This window comes from Corvus hawaiiensis, chromosome 6 (assembly GCF_020740725.1).
Source record: "Corvus hawaiiensis isolate bCorHaw1 chromosome 6, bCorHaw1.pri.cur, whole genome shotgun sequence".
In the NCBI taxonomy this organism is placed as follows: Eukaryota; Metazoa; Chordata; class Aves; order Passeriformes; family Corvidae; genus Corvus; species Corvus hawaiiensis.
The window spans coordinates 52,502,501-52,521,123 of NC_063218.1; the positions used below are offsets into that span (position 1 = coordinate 52,502,501).

At 41.9% G+C, this 18,623-nt stretch overlaps 1 long non-coding RNA gene across 1 annotated transcript in view; it reads right to left on the reverse strand.

Annotated features, from left to right (window-relative positions):
* The window catches only part of LOC125327242, a 24,290-nt gene extending 12,481 nt beyond the window's left edge, over window positions 1–11,809 (reverse strand). Inside the window, exons 1-5 of the long non-coding RNA XR_007204172.1 lie at window positions 11,644–11,809; window positions 8,776–8,909; window positions 7,969–8,033; window positions 2,268–2,360; window positions 1–282 (exon numbers count right to left, since the gene is read on the reverse strand). The exon at window positions 1–282 is cut by the window's left edge and continues 1,069 nt beyond it. This is a non-coding gene — a long non-coding RNA (uncharacterized LOC125327242). The remainder of the gene's footprint in view (window positions 283–2,267; window positions 2,361–7,968; window positions 8,034–8,775; window positions 8,910–11,643) is intronic.
* Window positions 11,810–18,623: the final 6,814 nt, after the last annotated feature.

The window sequence follows — 18,623 nt, forward strand, 5'->3', positions numbered from 1 at the left end:
GAAGAACCCCGCTGGCCCAGGGGAGCACTCCTTCCTCCTCCTTGCTAAAAATTAATATTATGATAGTGGGCATGAGTAAATTGGGAGTGGCAGGGTAAAAAAAATAAGACTAAGATGTGTAATCTTTCCTGCAGCACTGCACAGATGTCACTTTCAAGAATTGAAGGGGAGAGAGGTGGAGAAAGGGTTTTCTCTTCTTCTGTCTGTTTTGCAAATTGAAGCCCACGAAAGCCATGGGAGTCAATGGAGTCACTCCAGCAGAGCCTTTAGCCTTTTCTTTTTCTGTAAAATGAAAGGAGGAAAGCAGGAAGAGGTTTTTTAGCACTCCATTTTCTTTCTCTTCTGAAGCACCCACAGAGAACGGGTCTCAGTGCCTGTATCAAACACGTTGCAATGCCCCAGCCTCAAGCTCTGCTGCTCTTGTGACTATGTAAATGGAGTTTTGTGGAATGGGAATCACAACAGAATTGAGAGCCTGGAAGCTGTCACCCCCTTACAAAGGTACCCATGGTCATCCCCACACTGTGGCGTTTGTCTCCAGCTTGAAGTAAATAAGAGGCCCTTCTCTGTGCCAGTCTCAGGAATGCTAGTGACTTCTCACTGCCCTTGGCTATCTTGTTTTTAATTTAAGAACCATGCAAGTGCACTTAAACATCATTGTTTACTGGTGTCATTGTTATCCAAGCAAGTAAAGACATCAGCATCTGTATTGTCCTCGGGTTTTATTTTCATTGTGTCAGGCTACAATGGGACTTTGAGCATCTAGTTCTTGACTACAGGCACCATTCAACAGGAAATTGATTTCCATGGGTGACAGGCGTGGAGGCTCCATGGGTTCCCGGGTGAGGCGCACGCAGCAGCACCAACATGCTGTGGGTCTCTATCCCTTTTCTTCTCAGGCTGGGGCTCTCAAATCCTACCTGCCCCGTAGTGAGCCCACGCATCTTCCTCCTGAGCATTAAGACGTCGGTGCTGGAGCGTAGTCACTGTTTCCCATGAACTATACCTGCTTCCAAGTTAGGCAAACACTAAGGGAAAAGACAAGCACATGTGCGATGGGGGGGGGGGGGGGGGGGGGGGGGCAGAGATTTTTACAGAGAATAACTGACGATGCATCACTATGGACAGGAGCCTTAAGGGCAAAATACAGTGCTTGTCAGTTCACGTTTGTCTGGGCTCGGAGAAGAGGCATTTTCAGGCTCTGCATCATGATAGCTATAACAAGCTGAGTTGAGAGACTTCAATACATGCCCAGCTATGAGTATGGACACTGATGAGAAAGCTTATGTGTGCCTACCCGCATTCATTTCATACGAGTAGACACTTGGCTCATTCAAAAATACAGCTGGCATGATAAGCCTTTGAGAGTACAAAATACATATGAGGGTGTTCAGTTTTCAGTCAGGGTTATGCCATTTTTAATGGCCATATACTTACCCTGTCTGGTGCATTTATTCATTTTTGAGCCAAACTAGATTCAATGATTTTCGTCATTTTTTTTCACCTCTGTTGACATTGTCTGACAAGACTGTTCAGACTCAGACTGCTTAGGAAAAATAAACTTTGGTGCCAGATTTTGAGCCATCAGCAGTGTTCACTCTCATCTTTATTCTATTATTCTGTTGCAAAGGAACTTTCAGCTCAGGAGCCACAATGGAAAGAAAACAACTCCAGCTCTTTTTTTTTTTTTTTTTCTTTCTCTCTTTTTTACATCTTGTGATCTTAACCCAGCTGGTGAGGGAGAAAATTCCCATGTGAGGCATGTGGGTGGAGCCCAATTGTGTAAGCTCCATGCTTGCAAAGTGTTTGGCATGGATCCGCTCGCTGGCTTTGTTTTCCATGGCCGGACGCAGAGGGAAGCCACATTCAGCACATTAACAGCCGCCACCTGTTGCTCTGTTCTACTTCAGAGGAACCCTGAGGCTGGGGAATCACACTGTGCTCTGGCCCTTGATCTCCAGGGAAGTTTGATCTATCAGGGATGTGCATTTGTCCCCACGTTTTTCTTGCTTTTGCAGGACATGGTGCTGCTGGGTTTGGGAGTCCAGGTGGAGAAGAGCTCCTTGGAGCAACTTCAGCACTGCTTTGGTGCAGGTCTCTAGGAGGGATTTTCATGCTCCATTTGATGCGGCTCTCCTGAAGACAAACTCTTATTGGTTAATTCATTGCAATCAGAAATTTCGCTGCCACTGACTACTCCAAAAATCTTAAGTACGTGAAGCCTAAGTACAAGGAATAGCAAGAAAATGCAAAAAGAAAGAACTTACCAACCTTGTCAATGACATTTGTAGGACCGTCACCAGATTTCTCCCCTCCTTGCGCAGTAGAGCTTAAATTGATCTCCATTCCTTTGCACTTTCCTGTTCATATGTTAAGCACAAGGAGGAAAAAAAAGCGTATCACTAATGCAGCTAATTCTCAGTATCTTGAAGCAATTGACACAAGTACATGAATTAACTCATCACTTTATATCACATACTTGAGAAAAATGTGCTATTTGGAGTACCTCTTGCTAAGAATAAGCAATTTAAGATCCATTAGTATTTGGAATATTCTGTTTCATTAAACCACAGTCATCCCTAAATGCAGATGAGTGGAGAGAAGCTATCAACCTCGTGGTTGTACTAGACAAACTTAAAAAACTTAATATTACAGGGTACTGTGAAAGGGTTTTAATACAAATACAAGCCAGGACTTAGGTTTCCAAAAGAGGGTTCTCCTACCATGGGTTGAAGTTTCTCATAGCTTTGATAAGTTTGAAAATTACAACATGGATTGGGGGGGAGAAAGCAATTCTGGTGAACAGATTTTAAGCTTTTGATGTAACACCAGAGTAGTTTTGCAAAACACTATCTGCTACTAGTGTAGCAAAATTCATTCTCCTTTATAATGGTCTCAGTGCCTGAGATTATGGGAGAGCTGAAATTACTTTTTAAAATAATAAATACCTATCTTCTGTTTTTATTCAAAATTTCCAAATAAATCAGGGCCCCTTTGCCCTGGGCTTGACCTGTAGAACTTCAAATCAATTTCATTTATGATACTGTGTACTAAGAAGTTTTACAAATAATATAAAAGCAGTGGCTTCAGATTTTAATTAGACTTATGACAAATCTATAGCACATTAAACAAAATATATACATCAATGATTTTTTAAACACTTACTGTACAGACCAAGGAAAGGATTCTGAAAAACTTCTGGGAAAAAAAGAATGTTCTTTTTCTCCTCAGTTCAGTCACATTCAATCCTCAAGAAGTTCCTCAACTTTAAAAAGCTATTTTTGTCTAAGCAGTAAAGGTAGAAATGTTACAGAAGTCACAGGAATTTCTGGAAAAACTAAATCCTTTCACTGTGCTGCCTAATTTAGTCTTAAGTCTTTTCCAAATGTTGAAATACACTTTTGGGGCCACAGACCTTACGGTTCATACAGAACTGGAATGCCTGCAGGTAATGGCTGTCGACTGAATGAGAGATGGGCACTATTTCACAACTGAGGAAGGAACAGTTGGGTCCTGGCTAACACAGAGTACAACCTGCCTTCCACCCTTCACCAAGGGCCCAGTCCAACCTTCCCAGAAGCCACTGACTTAGGAGAAGCTGCCATCCGGAACAGGAGCTGATCAATGCATCGAGGCACAAAAGCACGTCTGTGTTGACAACACGATGCCACTGAGAGGAGTGTCCCAAGAAACTGTTACCACACAGTGTTCTTCCCTTGGAAGAAAAGTCTCTTCCTGCTTGACAAAATTTAGATGATAAGACCTCATGACCTGCTGAAATAGCAACATAGAGCTGAGCTGAAGTCCCTGTAACCCTGGCTGACAGTCCTGTATGTCAAAAAGAGTAGGTGTCCTGGCTAGGCACAGTAACAGCATGAAATGTATTCCATGACTACTCTGCATCCATCATATGGCTTAGGTCAGGGCTAGATTAGCTCCAAAAGATCCAAAAAATAGTTTCTATAACCAAACAAAGGCATTAGATTCTGGTGAATCAGGATTAGTGTTCTGCAGCTGTAGGGGAGATACTTTATAATTAAGCCAGCACCCTCCAGCAGATCTCAGTTGGAGGTACCAGCAGTCTTAGGCAAAAACTGGTTTGAAATCAGCCTTGCTTCCGGCTGAATAGCTCTGCTGGTGACAAAGTCTGTGTCTTTCTATGGCTCCTACACTGCAAAAGGCCACCTAGAATATCTGCAAATGTGGACCTAATACATCTTTATTTTTTTGATTTTCATTTCTCTGCAAGATTTATGATTCTGAAAAAAAAAAAAAAAAAAGAGGCCTGTTTACAAGAAAGGTTGCAAAGTTAACCATTCATTTTCTTCTCAAATGCATGGACACAGTGCAAAATGATCCTTAAATGACAGAGCAGAAGTCAGGTTAAATCTGAAATTCCTATGCTGTTCACTTTTCTAGGTTACCAATCCATGTATAGAGGTAATAGCTGGGTAGATCCTTGTCAGGAGCAAGGGCTTGCCTGGCTAGATTTCAAGAAGTTTGCAAAAACCATTAGCCTAAAATGTGAGGCAAGCTAAGTAGGATCGTCCACCTGACTCATAAGCATTCCACATCAATATCTCTAATAAATGCCTCAAGCATTTGAACACAGAAATAATACCAAGGGTACTTCCCTCACAGCTGAATCGAGCTGTGACAACAGATCCTAAAAGTGGGTATTTTTGTAATACTTTACCTTGTAATTGTCCTTTTTATTTAATGTCTACTTGTACAGGGAAGAACAGCAAAGTCCTTTCATGTTGAACAGGTTTAAGGACACTTGGTTGAAGCTGAAGCTAAGTAGTGTTTCTGCATCAGGGTGAGACTGAGGTTTGTGTCAGGCAAATTTCACAGTGGTCTTATTTTTAAAATCATGTCTGATGTTGGTTTACCCTGGCTGACAGAAATGACCCCCTTTCCCATCTCTGCAGTCCTACACAATCTGGCCAGCAATCGCTGAAATTTGATAGCACACACAGGTATAAATTTAGTCAGATGTTGGATTATGGCAGTTTCTTGGCCATAACGTGAAGAGTCCACAGGCCTGAAATGAGAGTGATAGAGCAGCTTGCCATTCTTAGAGCTCTTATTTTAGACTCTCTAAAATTAAGTGCACCTTCTTACCTTGTTGCTTCACACTTGGTTCCGATCTGAAAGAGATCTTGGCAACTCTGAGAGCCATGATACATTTTAATGGAATTAATAAGACTGCACACTTAGAGCAAAGGATGACTCCTGCAGGACTCTGTCTACGTGTCTACATTTAGCATCAGATAACAATTCATCCAAGTAAAGAAGATGACTAGCAGATTTTTCCTGTGCATCCATAAGAAAGTCTAAACAGCAGGAATAACAGCAAAGTGCTTAAACACACAATATTTTCAGAACAAAACAGATTAAAAAACCGCAGTCTCTTAAAGAAAACAAACCTATGAATACTATAAGTCTCAGCTCTCCAAATCACTATTTTACCTGTCTAAACACATGCAACATTAACCTGTATTTTCATTTTCCCATGCTCTCCTCCTGAAGAGCCCATCCCCTGTATGTCTCAGTGCCACTGACACAGGAGACTGTGCCTATTAGGCCACCTCCCAGGGCTCTGGCTATCAAGGCATCACAGCCAAGTCTCGCAGTCGCCTCTGGCGCTGTAACCCTGTCACCCTGGAACTGACTCTGTGCCAGCCTGTGTCCGGCAGGTCCCCGGGCAGTGCCGCTGCCCAGGCACAGGAGGGGGATCCTGGTCCCTCACAGATGGCCCGTGTCTGCTGAGCGCAGCCAAGGGACATGTACCACTAAAAGGCAGGATGTTTGGCTGGAGGCTTGCAGGCTGGTACAACCCGATCGGGCTGGGTACTGCCACACAGCTGTGTGCTGTTCCCGAGGATCACTGCAGAGGCCCTCATGAACAGGCCGGCCCTCGCTGCCGTGACCTGTTACAGCTGTGCTGACACATGGCCTTTTATGCTGTCAGCATCCTTACTGAGAAAACCCCATTGTTGCTTTCCATGCCACCTGTGTAGTTTATAATTTTTTCCTCTTCCAATACATTTATTTGCTGTAATTTTGGATAAATTTTCTCCTTTTCTTGTCTATGTTTTTTACCAGCAACACACTATGAAGACAGTCCTAGCCATTTGGTAATACCAGTGGCAAAGTTGCCTTTGTTTCCTTAGTGCAGAAAGCTTCCTGTGCTCACACTGGAAAATACTATACCCTCAGAAATCTACTGTTGCTTTGGCCACAAACCTGTGCAGCCCATGGGCCTAAAATGAGACTAACAGAGCAGCTTGCAATTCCTAGGGCTATTTTAGTCTCTCTCCAAACTCAAGTGGACTTTCTTAGTTTGCTGTTTCACACTCAGTCTTGAAAGAGATTTTGGTGAGAGATCTTGCAGTCCCCTTACTCTCTGGTAGGAAGTGAAAGCACTTACTATGATAGCAGCACTGCCTCACCCAAACAGGCTGAGAGACAAGGAACTCTGAGCTAGTCAAACTGCTGAGGTTGAAACTGATTTATAAAAACATCTGTATTTATTTATTTGTATATATATTTCTCATCCTTCCTGTTTTTCCCCCCTCTGTAACCTGACCTTCATGCAAGTTTATTCCTTTGTTGCATTTTTGCTTCACTTCCTGTCAAATTATTTCATTTTATTTAGCTTCACCTGTCAAAATACATGAGCTAATTCTCTCTGTGATGACCTGCCACTGCTTCTTAGTCACCAGTGACAGGATGCAGCAACTGCATACCTGCAAAGCCTGTGCCGTGGAAATCACCTGGGCATCTTTACATACACACAAGCAGGGAATGCAGACCCAGACTGGAATGCCTTGAACCAGGCTTAGCTCTACTCTCAGATGTTGCCAAACAAGAAACCTCCTCTGCCCACAGACACGGTCCTTTCATACCTTTCATCTCTGGGCTGCCAAATGTTCAGTGTGCAGCGTCTAACACAGTAGACGCCACCATCTCTCTGAGTTTTTCCCTCAGCTAAAACTTCCACTGGGGGGACTTATATAGGGGATTTTTGGGAGTGAAACAACATTCTGGTACAATGTAATATGTTCTGAAATAATTTCTTATTCTATGAATTGACTGCAAACTACCTGACGAACAGCAGCTGCAAAGGAAGGAACTCTCTGTAATACTATGATATTTATTTCTGTCATTTTTACGGCTGTGATGCTGGTAGTTATAATTTATCTGACTTCTCAGTCAATGTGCAGAGCTGCCATGGCTCCGTGACACCTTGCAGCACAGGAAGCCCTTGCCTGGCCAGTCCGATGGTTGTCCAGCAAGTCATTACTTGCACTGGGAGTGGTGAAATGCAAAGCCAGAGTATCCTGAGTAAACAGATCCCTCTTTCATCTCCTCTGCAGAAGTGGGTGAGTGAGAATTGGTGTTAAACAAGACTGCGTTGATGCTGTTCAAAGTGATGAGTTTTACCCTTAATGTTATAGTGAGGGAACCCATGTGGTGGCCAGTGATTGATTACCTTCACAAAGCTCATTTTCACTCAGCAGTAGTGAGTTTCAGAAGGGTGATAATAACAGATATCATTGCCTAAGTTCTCTCTCACAGGTTTTCCACTGTCCCATGGAAATCAAAAGGTGATTAATTCCTCTAACAGCTTTTGTGGTACTCTGAAAAGTTAACATTAAGTGGAAGATACTGCATATTTACCTGTAGGAGCCAAAATCCATAATGGGTGTTTAATAATGAAAACTGAGGGTACTACATCAGCAAAGAACTGGAAGAATGTCTGTAAGGAAATAGGAACAAGGCTCTCAGCAGGGATTCAGGACCTCCACAGAACGAGGAATGAACAGGAAGTCTATGTCCACCTGTGAGCTTGTGTGCTGGAAGAAACAGAATCAGAGCTGGAGGCTTTGGAAGGATGCTTCCTGATGTTGGAGAGGCAGGTTACACAACCTGAATAAGGAAGAAATAGATAGCTCACATTACCTGTTAAAATAGGCAAATGCTCCTCTTCGGGAGTTTAAGCTGAGGTCCTTCCAAGTATGCACCCTCTTATAAAAGGACAAAACATACAGATTGCCAGAGATCCCAAAGGGGTGAAGGAAGGACCTGCTGGGGGCAGTTTGTCAGGAGTGCACTGTCCTCTGTGGCCAAAGGCCCTGTGGTGGCCAAGGCAGGTGCATCCCCCTGTCTTAGGGGGTCAGATTAGCAGCTTGCAAGCTGTACCCACCACAGAGGCAGCAGTGCTGGGTGAGGGCACTGTTATTCCTCATCCTCTCCCACTTCCATGCGAGCAGCAGCAGCTGCTCAACCCCCTGCCCCTGGCGCTTGCCTGAGCGGCGCCTCACGGGGTGCACAGTGTCAGTAGGAAATGGAAGTAATGAGCCTCAATTAAGCAGCTCCCCATACAGTCGTGGATGAACTTGTCCCAGCAAGAGTACCCAGGCCCAGGGGCTCTGCAGGGAGGTTTTGTGATGTGCAGCTGGTTCAAAGCCATTTGTGGAACGCTGAATATTCCTCCTCCCTGTGGGACACACTTGCCCTTTTGAGTATCACACACATGGGGTGTAGCTGGGGGTGGCCACAAAACAGAGGATATGAATGCCATCCTTTTTTATATAGGCCTGTTTTTATACATGCCTGTTTACCAAGGAGTAAGAATAGACAAAGGGAGAAAAGGTCTCCACCTTCATAAAATCATGAAGGCTTTGGCTGACATAATTCACTCCTGAAACAAAATTTGGGCACCATTTCGCTTTATTCTCGTTATTGTTTATGTAGGACAACACTTACCTTTACTTAGAGAGCCAGCACAACATTTTGTATCTTTTCTTCTTCCCAAGTGAGTCTTCAGTGTGGGATTTACATGGTGGCCAGAACTTTCGCAGCCTTTTCCCAGCAGGATATTTCTGCAGTAATATACAGATCTGAAAAGATAAACCATTTATTCCCATTAAAAGTACTTAGGGAGTAAAAAAAAAAAAGTCTTGTTAAATTCAGTATAATTACACTTTGTAAGTTTTTGAGGTTTTTTTTCCACTGGGCCTTTTTAAATCCAGCTGTTTTTGTACAAACTGTGCTCCTAAACTTCCAGCCATGATGGAAAGGGGACATCAGCCTCTGATGTCTCTGAGGTTAGGCCACAGAAACTGTGCTTATTTCCTTCAGGGAAGCAGTGCTGCTTTCAGTAGATGTCACACTTTTTGCAACACGTGAGTCACCGAGTTGACTCTTGCTAAAAGAGCATACAGAGTTTGCAGAACTGTACATATATAAGCTTGTACTCAGTAGTTAGAGCAGCAGCAGTGTTCACTGCAGACCAACATTCAGCTGCATGATAAAATGACCTGGGGGGGGAATTTTGGAGTGGGTTTGGGCAGGAGGTGGACCCCTTGCAAGGTGGCATTCAAAGGAGGAGATGAGAAGTTTAATTAATTCAAGGGCTCCAGGTATTTTAGGAAAGGTTTTTACTGACTGACAGTAGGACAATGTTTGCATAATTGCCCAAGCACGCAGCCTTTGAATAATAATAATAATATTTCTGTTCTCTGAGATACACTTTGTTTTCAGAAGTGACCTGATATCAGCAGAAGCAAAAGACTCATTTTCACAGTTACTTCAAAACAAAAATAATTATGGGAACGCATGCAGAAATTAAAATCTATTGCTGGCAATTTGTGCTAAGAAGCATTCCCTAAAGCTAGACAATTTCAACCATTTCAGTTTGGTTTTTTTACAATTGGTTATCCTCTCTGTATCACTATTTAGGCCTGAGATCTCTTCTTCGTCTGCTCTAATCCCATTCTTTTGCTGTCTTCCATCATGCTAGAGATATTCTAGGTCCTAGACAATGTGTATATTCAATAAATGTAATTAAAATGTAACTACAACTACCTTTTTCATTTTCCTTATCACTAAAAAAAAATTACATATTGAACCCTAACAAACTTTATGGATGTGTTTCTCATTTCGAGTCCTATGCAGTATTTACTGAAGACAAATAGGATAATTTCCCACGAATACAGCAAACACTGGTACAAATAATATGGCAACATAAAAAAAGCCCGTTTAAAATTTTCAGGAATGTGAGAATCTCTTTGACTGAAGATGTGCAACCCCCAATCACTGAGGAACCTACTCATCACCTTTCAAACTTCCTGATATCACCACCCAAAGAAACTTCTTTTCTCTGTTCTATCTGTATTTTGAGCTGCCTAGAAAATACTAATTACAAGTTGCCTTTCCATATGTTCATTCCTTCCAAAAAGAGCAAACCAGCAAATGTCCAGACAAGACAGTGTTAAGCCCTGTTAAGCCATTTTTGGGGGATCACCTTCAGAGGCTCCTGAGATTTATTTGTTCACCTTATTTGGCAAAAGTCCATCAGCAAAGTATTTCTGAAAGAACAACACAGCATCTTTTTCTGGTGCTGTAAGTGGGAAGGCAAACCCAGGTACCAGAGCTCTGTGTCTGTCCTCTTTCCTTTCGTGAGTAGTTACAGCACCATGGCAGCACTGCCAAGTCCTGACAGGCTTGGAGAGTGTCACCAAACTGTCCATCAGCCAGTGGGGAAGGATCTGACAGCGAGTTGGAACTTAAGGGAGTGAGAGAGACAACATTTACCTCGAGTGCTGAGCAATCAGGGAAGATAAGTACTGTAATCTGTGTCTCTGCACAGCGACCTTCTTGGCTATGTTCAGTTTTCACTGGCACTTCCTGGGCTTCCACCACTATGACCAAGGGAGGAATGTGCACCTCCTCTGCTCCTATTCTGTCCCTATAAAGCGCAACACATGAAGCTGTCCTCTGCCTCAAGGCTGAGGGCCAGTCTGCTGATGCCAATTATGCCATCAACACCATCAAGGAGGAGAATGTTGCAGTAGGTCTGACCTAGTGTTTAGTATGAGGTAGGCAGTCAGTCAGCTGCTCAGCCTGGTTCCACTCCAAATCAGCTGGTAGGAAGTGAGGGTCAAAAAGAAAGTAATTGGCAATAAATCCTAGCATTTTTTCCTCTCCTCTGCATTCCTCACCCACCTTCATTTCATTGCTTTGCTGTAAAGAGCTGAAGAGAAAAAGAAGTGATTTGAGTCTAAAGCCATTTTTGATAATGTAAATGCACAACCATTTGTACTTTCAAGAATTCAAATCTGCAATTTCAAAATTGAATTATGCCAATCACATATTCCATCTGGCTAAATTAATTGTTAGGAAATCATAAATAAGGATGGCACGGGACCACTTAATGGAAAGACACTGACATTTCCTCCATGGTTTGCTACTATCCTCTGGTCCAAATTGAAGTGAGCTTATGTTCTCAGCTTAGTTTGTCTCTTGCCATAAGAAGTAGTTCTGCTTTAGGAAAAGGTTAGGAAGCAGTATGAGGATCTCACTCATTTATTTCTCCTAGGAAATACATTCTCTTTTGATCTCCTTAGAGGGATGTGTCTTTGTAGGCAGGTTTCACACTGCCAGGGGAGGGGGAAACCAATCATTTACAACTTCATGATCATGGTTTCAAGAATCATCTTGGCTGGGCACTAGCATTAGTCTCTGTACATGTGTCTGAGGGAGCATAGGTTCTCAAAATAAGTAAAAGGCAAACTCAAAGAAGAGAGTAATCTCTTCTATGTCCTTAGTGAGGAGGAAAAGAAATGGGCTTACCTGCTGCTAGAGGTGTTAAGAAACAGCAAAGTTAGAGAATCCCTGAGAAAAACTGCCCGATGGAGTGTGGAGTGGCTGTTGGTGGAGGTGCTTGACAAGGCACTGTTCCCGGGGAGATGCGGACGCTGTTGAGGACAGAATAAATAACCTCTTGGTAGACAATCCACCCCTGTGAATGGCAAAAATGTTTTACTCCCACAAGCTTTTTGGTTTCTGAGATCTTCTAGCGCTGAGAGCAGCGACAGAATATCCCTGTTCTTCCTACCTCACGTCACATGACAGTACACCAAAAGCAGTAAGGAAAACAGGGAAAATGTAGCCTCAGAGCATGAAACATGGAAAATAAGGATATACTGATGGCATGGGAGCCATTCTTCAGTCTCCAGGTGAAATCCTGGGCCTTGGCAGGCATGCAGACACCTCCTGGGTGTGTGTGTCTGCCTGACACCGGAACACCTGGTAGAACAACCAGCCTGTGGGTCATCCACATAATTCAGTGGTCTCATAAATTTTATGAGTTATTATTCAACAACAACCAATAATTAAAAACAAATATGCTGCAGGTAACACGGAGGACATCTGACAAAGTCCAGGAGTAAAGACACCATCTAAAAAAATGAACACAACAGGCTGCCACTGGAAAGAGACAGGCTCTACATGAACCAATGGCTGCCAGAGTTGCTTTCATACGCCAAGAACTTTTCATTTTTAGTGCCCTTCTAAAGAAGCTGAAAATATCCACTAACCCTGAGAACAAACATATCATTTTAAAGCAGAATAGGCCTGTAAGACTTTTTAACACTTGTTCGTTGATTATATTAATGCCAGAATATATTAAAGAAGTGCAATATAAATTTGATTTTAATTGTTTTGTACACACGCCAGTGAAAAGGAACTGATTGGATACAGTTCACAGGCAGTATGTTAATACGTTATTTTCATATGATGATAGCTTTGCATAATCTTTCTTTTTCCAAGATTTAGAAGAACCTGTTGTTAACCAAAGCACAGGAGAGAGGAAGAATACAATTTACATAAAATCGGCTACCCTACACATTAATTAGTAATGTGGCTGAGCGGAAGGTGTGTTCACTTAGTAGAAAGTACACTTTATAATTTATACACCAGCTGTTTCAGTGCTTTCTAGTCCATTTTCCTCCCTGCCTGCCTCTAATGAAATCGTGTTACTGGAGAATTGACTGGGGTGAATTGAGATTTTAATCCCATTGACGCTTCTCTATGGAAAGGCACACTGGTGGGAACTTTTAATGGAAGGTCTGTAATCAGAAGACACTTGTATTCAGTCCCCCACTATAATGACTCTCATCAAATGTTAAAAGCCCAGGCAGTGTGCAGAAGGCTAGAATTTCAAGGTTTTTGACCAACCCCATTTGAGGCATTCCTCTGGGAGAGTGTGATTACTCAAGTTTAGCAGTTTATTGCCTCATCTTTCAATATCCAGTGAAGCACAAAATTCTCATCTAGGTTGCTCTTTTTACTTAAAGAACAGGCCAAAATAGACTGCAGAGCTACTAGCACTGTCATTGAGGTTAATTCTTGCTTCTCAGTTAACAGGAGATCAATGGAAAAGCTTTAAAATATTAGAACACAAATGCTGCTTAGTTTCTAAAAATGCTCAGCAGCCTTTGTAAAAATTCTGGTTGGCACCACACTTTTCCAACACACGCTCGCATTTATTTATTAGCAATTGCTTTTTTAAGGCGAAGAGTAACATTAATTGAGAGGTGGTGCTGTTCTGCAAAGAAGGATGTAAACATGTATTAAAATCTAGCAGAGCGAACAGTTTTCCCAAACTTTGCAGTCAAGAAAAGTACAGTCATTAAAGGAGAGGTGGTCAAAAAGCAAGCTGAATTGGGAGTTAATGGGACTCATTATGTCGGCTGCATGTTAGTAATGTCTCCTTCTCTACCAGAAAAACAAGCAGAAATAGACACAGAAAAGCAAAACCCACTTAAACAAATGCCTGTTAAAATCCCTGTGAGGAGAATGCATTTGCTCTGAACAGACACAAACACATCAATTAATACAGTGGAAGCCACTTATACAAATACATGTTAAGAAATAAACTGGGAAAATGAAGGAACTTCTGACAAAAGATGTCAGATGCTGTTGAAGGGAATAAATCTGTTTAAAAGACAACATATTTTTCAAATGCAGCAAGTCAAAATAGAAGGAATAATAGGAAGAATTCCTCTGAAGAATTAATGTTAAATAAAACAAAATCTTTGCCTTCCTTCTTCTGTTCCTCCTCCCCAAAAAAGGAATCAAGATGAGAGTTTCTTTAATAAGCATTTCTCTGGGAACTTAATGAATACATTTGAATGACTTTCCTTATTCCCTGTTCCTTTCTTATTGAATGGTCAGACAAAGGTCTAATTTGGGAGGTTTTTTACTTAAAGGAGCTCTTTCTTTCTGATACTTCTTTTGGGCCAGCATGGGTTCAGGATTTTCTGCTCCTTATGCAATTCACTCCCCTCTGGTCCCTTTCTTATTTTAGTTATTTCAAAAAATGTTAGGATCCACTTGTTATTAGAGGTTCCTTTTTTATGGCTTCCAATCTGAATAGGTGCCTACATTCTCACATTCCCTGCAGAATTCATAGCAGTTATTGTATATGTACTATAATTCATACAGGAAAGATCAAAATGTAGCTTTTCCCCAGAATATGTTTGTGTGCATTTTTCAGGGCTTGTTTAATGCTTATTTAATTTCAGGGTTTAAATTAATTTATATATCTATGGATTTTTTTCTGTGTGCCTGCAAGTGCCTTTCAGGAGGTCTTTCTTTAGACTTTTAGACTTCCCATTCAGATTTGATGGATTGAAGCATTCCAAGTGTCCGAATTTGAAGGGAACATCCAAACATCAGATTCCTTTAGAGTTTCTGTAGCAAGTAATGAATGCCTTTTGTTATATCAGCCCTAATTTTTCTGGGCTCTCTCCTGCTTCATTTTACCAGCCTCGGGTCCAATTCTTTAAGAGTTTTCTCACTCTCCACCCTGCCAAGCCAACCTCTGTTCCCACCAAGCTTTCTGCTGGTGTCTCACAGGGGTACCCATCCGTACATCTGTGATCTGCATGCTCCATGGGCACTCATTAATTTATTTCCTCAGCACCTATATTAGGCATGGAATATTACATCAGTCTGGCAGAGAGGGAGCTGAAACCGAGACAAGCAACTGAGTCACCTAAGGGCACTGAGAAAATTTGCTTGAGGGCCAGAAATCTCACACAGGCTCTCATTTCTTAAACACAGATAGTTCTGAATAAGTTTCCTAAGTAGTCCTATTCACTAAATCCATCAAATCCACCAAAAAGAGCAAGATACAAATTCAGACATTCTGAAGTCATGCCTAACCACAAAATACCAGCATCTTACTATGTGAGCTACCTTTTCTAGCTCTCCAGAAGAAAACATCTTAGCAACTAATAAGGCCATTAAAAGCGGATTAAATTTGAGGAAATGTGAGAGATTCTTTCTGTAAGGGGCAAAGAAGCTCCTGAGCACAGACTAGCACTCCACACTCACCTTTCTTATTGAAGCTGACCTAGTTATGAACTCTCCATTTTGAAAAGGACACACCAAAGAAAACGTTGAGACTGTTGTGAGATAAGAGTTGGTCAGAGGGGAAAGAAAAAGATGCATCAGCACAATAAAATAATTGGCCAGGCAGTAGCATTGCTGGAAAGGACTGAAAGGAGCCCTGGATCATGAATGGATCAAGGAATCAGCAATACTGTTACCAAAACTAAAGAGCAAGAAGTTTGCAAGGTGTAATTAGAGTTGTCAAGTAAGAAAGGAAGAGGAGAAGGAAAATATGTTCCAATCAAAAAAAAAAAAAAGAAAACAAAGCAGGGATAAAAAGGATGTCTAATGTTTCAGGCCTCTTCAGCACGATCTCTCTAGGATGCTTACAGCATCTTTCTGCCATTGGGCAGGTGTTGGTTAGGGGCAATCTGCATCACCAGACTAGAACTACAGAAAGAGTGAAGAACTCTGTTTTCTGACTAGAATTCAGTCACAGGCATCTGCCAATTCCACTATTTCTCTAGTGCCTTCTAAGTGTGTCAGTCACAGATTAATCTGACCGCGTACTTATCCTAAAAGATCAAAAGCTATAGATCCAAATATTTTGTTTTGAAAATAAGAATCACTCCAATTTTTGTTTCAACCTGTTTAGGTTTCTTCACTCTGCTTGCTTCTGGTGGTTACTTTTCGGTCACATGGGGTGTGGCAAATTGCCCCTGGAGTAAAGGAGTAAAGACAGCAAAACTCCAAACATGGTGGAGACAGAAGATGTAAAGAAGTACTCACATGACAGAAATGTGTCTGTCTTAAGTTGGTTCTTCTGACTAAGGCATGACTGCCCATGTGCTATTTGAGCTGCATAATAGAGCAAAGAGAGTCATAGGAATAACAAGACCGTCTGCTTCTAACAAAAATATTGCTGTTTATAGCAGGGAAGCCCTCTAAAATACATTTGCACAGCACTTAGCACAATGAGCCCTGGTCTTCAGTGATACAACAGTAATAACTGTCAATAGCACTGCTTATGGACATTTTCTCTTTTCAACAACATAAGGGTGCTTTTCTAATCCACAAAGGCTATAAACTTGAACTATTGCACTATTTCTAAGGGCAGAAGTGAGACCAGAGATCAGGCAGATGAAGCGTGTCTTTTGTGATTTATCTGCTTGCTGCCACCATCACCTTCTTTCTGCAGTGAAGCCATAAGGAGGGGATCATCAGTGCTTAACTCAAATGTAAATAAGTATAACATCTTCTGGGGCCCAAGCAATAATCCCATCCAGACAGACATAAAAATTGGTATGACTGGGAAGTATAAGCCATCTACATTTTCTGTATAAGGCAGCTATAGGGTAATTTAACAGGAAAAGTACAGCCTTTGTTCTGTGAAAAATCAACATAAGATGAACTAGGAAGAAAACACAGACATCTGTGGTAGGAGACAATCCCACGAGTCCCAGGGGACAGACCAGCCAGCCTGATGTGGCACAGGTCTTCCCCTCCCCAGACCTGAGCTATAGAGTCCATGGCAGTCATGAATTTTTTGGCTTCTGTTAATCTCTAGTAGTTTAACACACCATATGTTTTTTTTCCCCAGGACAGACTGCCTTCCACACCATGGTCCTAAGGAAAGGAAGGAAAAGAAATCCAAATCTAATACTGCCATTCAGAGAGAAAACACAAGTCAACAGCCACAGAAGAAAGAAATATCATTGAAATTTTGTTGTCTCGAATCACTTAAATGAGATCATAAGCTACTATAATATATTGATTTTTTTGCATTTCCTGGGAGGATGCCATTTGAAGGAGACAAGGTGCTTTCTATTTGCTTTTAGGCATTATTTAACACCAAATTTTACTCTTCTATGTAAAAATTGAGTTGTGTACCAATAACTTGATGAGCATACTTTTGCCATATCCACAGGGATGTAAAATGGTCATACAGCTCAGAGCTCCATGATATGCAGTAAGTTTCCTTATAAATTCCTGTGACCTACAAAAACCACTTTTGTATGTGAATATCTTCAATAGATTGATCTAGTTTCCCTTAATATTTTATGACCGTGTATGTTTAACAGGGAAGATGCTTATAGTGATAGTATTTTATACCCTTTAATTACACAGTAAATATTCCAAGTGCAGCCCCATGGTTTCTTACAGGAAAAGGCAATAGCAGTGGCAGTTGCAAAAGTGAATGAAGCAAGGAATAGGTTTTTCATTCCCTGCACAGAACAGAAGACACAGCATAGGAGGAAACAGTTTTCTTTGAACTTTCAATAATGAAGATGCCCATGCAAGTCAAATACACGCCATAGCAAGTTTTAGCTGTTCAGGCTATATCTGTCTTTTTCCCAGGAGTTTCAGTACCAAAAATATTCCTTTTCTGCAACATTGTTAGTCCAGACCTACATGATTTGGTTTGCTTTCAGCAAAGGGTGTTCCTTTACCTGAGCAACACAGCCAAAAGAGGATGAAATGCACGTGTTGTTATTTTCCACAGGAATCACAGACACGGTGACTTAATTTTCAAAGAGGATGGAAAAGCAACATAATGGAATCAAGCAAGATGGGCAAAGGAATATGAATTTGCAAAGACCTGGTGAATAACTCTTCTGCAGATAGTGACTTAGTGCAGGAAATATCTGATGGCTGACGTTTTCGACCAAATGACCTGCAATCATGAATTCACAATATTACATGCTCCCGAGAGTTTTATAGCACTCAGCTGGTAGACTAGGATAGATAACGTCCAGAAAGGTGTATTTGTCCCACCAATAATCAGTGCTCCAAAATACATTCAATTTCTCGTTGATTTTGGAAAGAAAACCAAACTGAAATTGAATGGCCATTTTGAGAACTTCAGCTAAACTGTAAGCAGAACTCACTATCTCAAAGGTAGGTGTAATCTAATAGGAAATGAAAAAAAATATTAAAAATACACTTCATCAGTTGGCCTAAAGGTAATATACAGCCTATTGAAGGGGAGTTATGTAAAATAGGCCTAATCATCAGTGCAAAGAGACCACACTGCTTTTGACATACCTGTCCCCAGCTGATCTGCGGGATGATCTGATTGCCAGAAGAGTCTTTTGGGTTTTGTCCCTGCAGCCTGGTGTGTGCCACAGCGAGACCCCCTTGCAGGATGGCTGTGGCAGCGTCTGGTAGAAAATCGGTGCCTGTGTCTCTGTGAATGCTCTCTGGGCCTCTCCCATGGGCCCAGCTGCTGTGCCTCAGGAGTCTGATGGAGCTGACAGACCAGAAGCACCAGCATCACGTTTTCCATGGGAAGCCATTCTTTGTGCGCAGACGTTTTCCACGGGAAGCTGTTCTTTGTGCCCAGAGAGCTCCTGCTGAGCTCAGCCCTCTTGCAGCCTCTTCCACCAGGCACTGGCTAATGGAGCCAGCTCCTGGGAGAGGGACTGGGTGCAGAC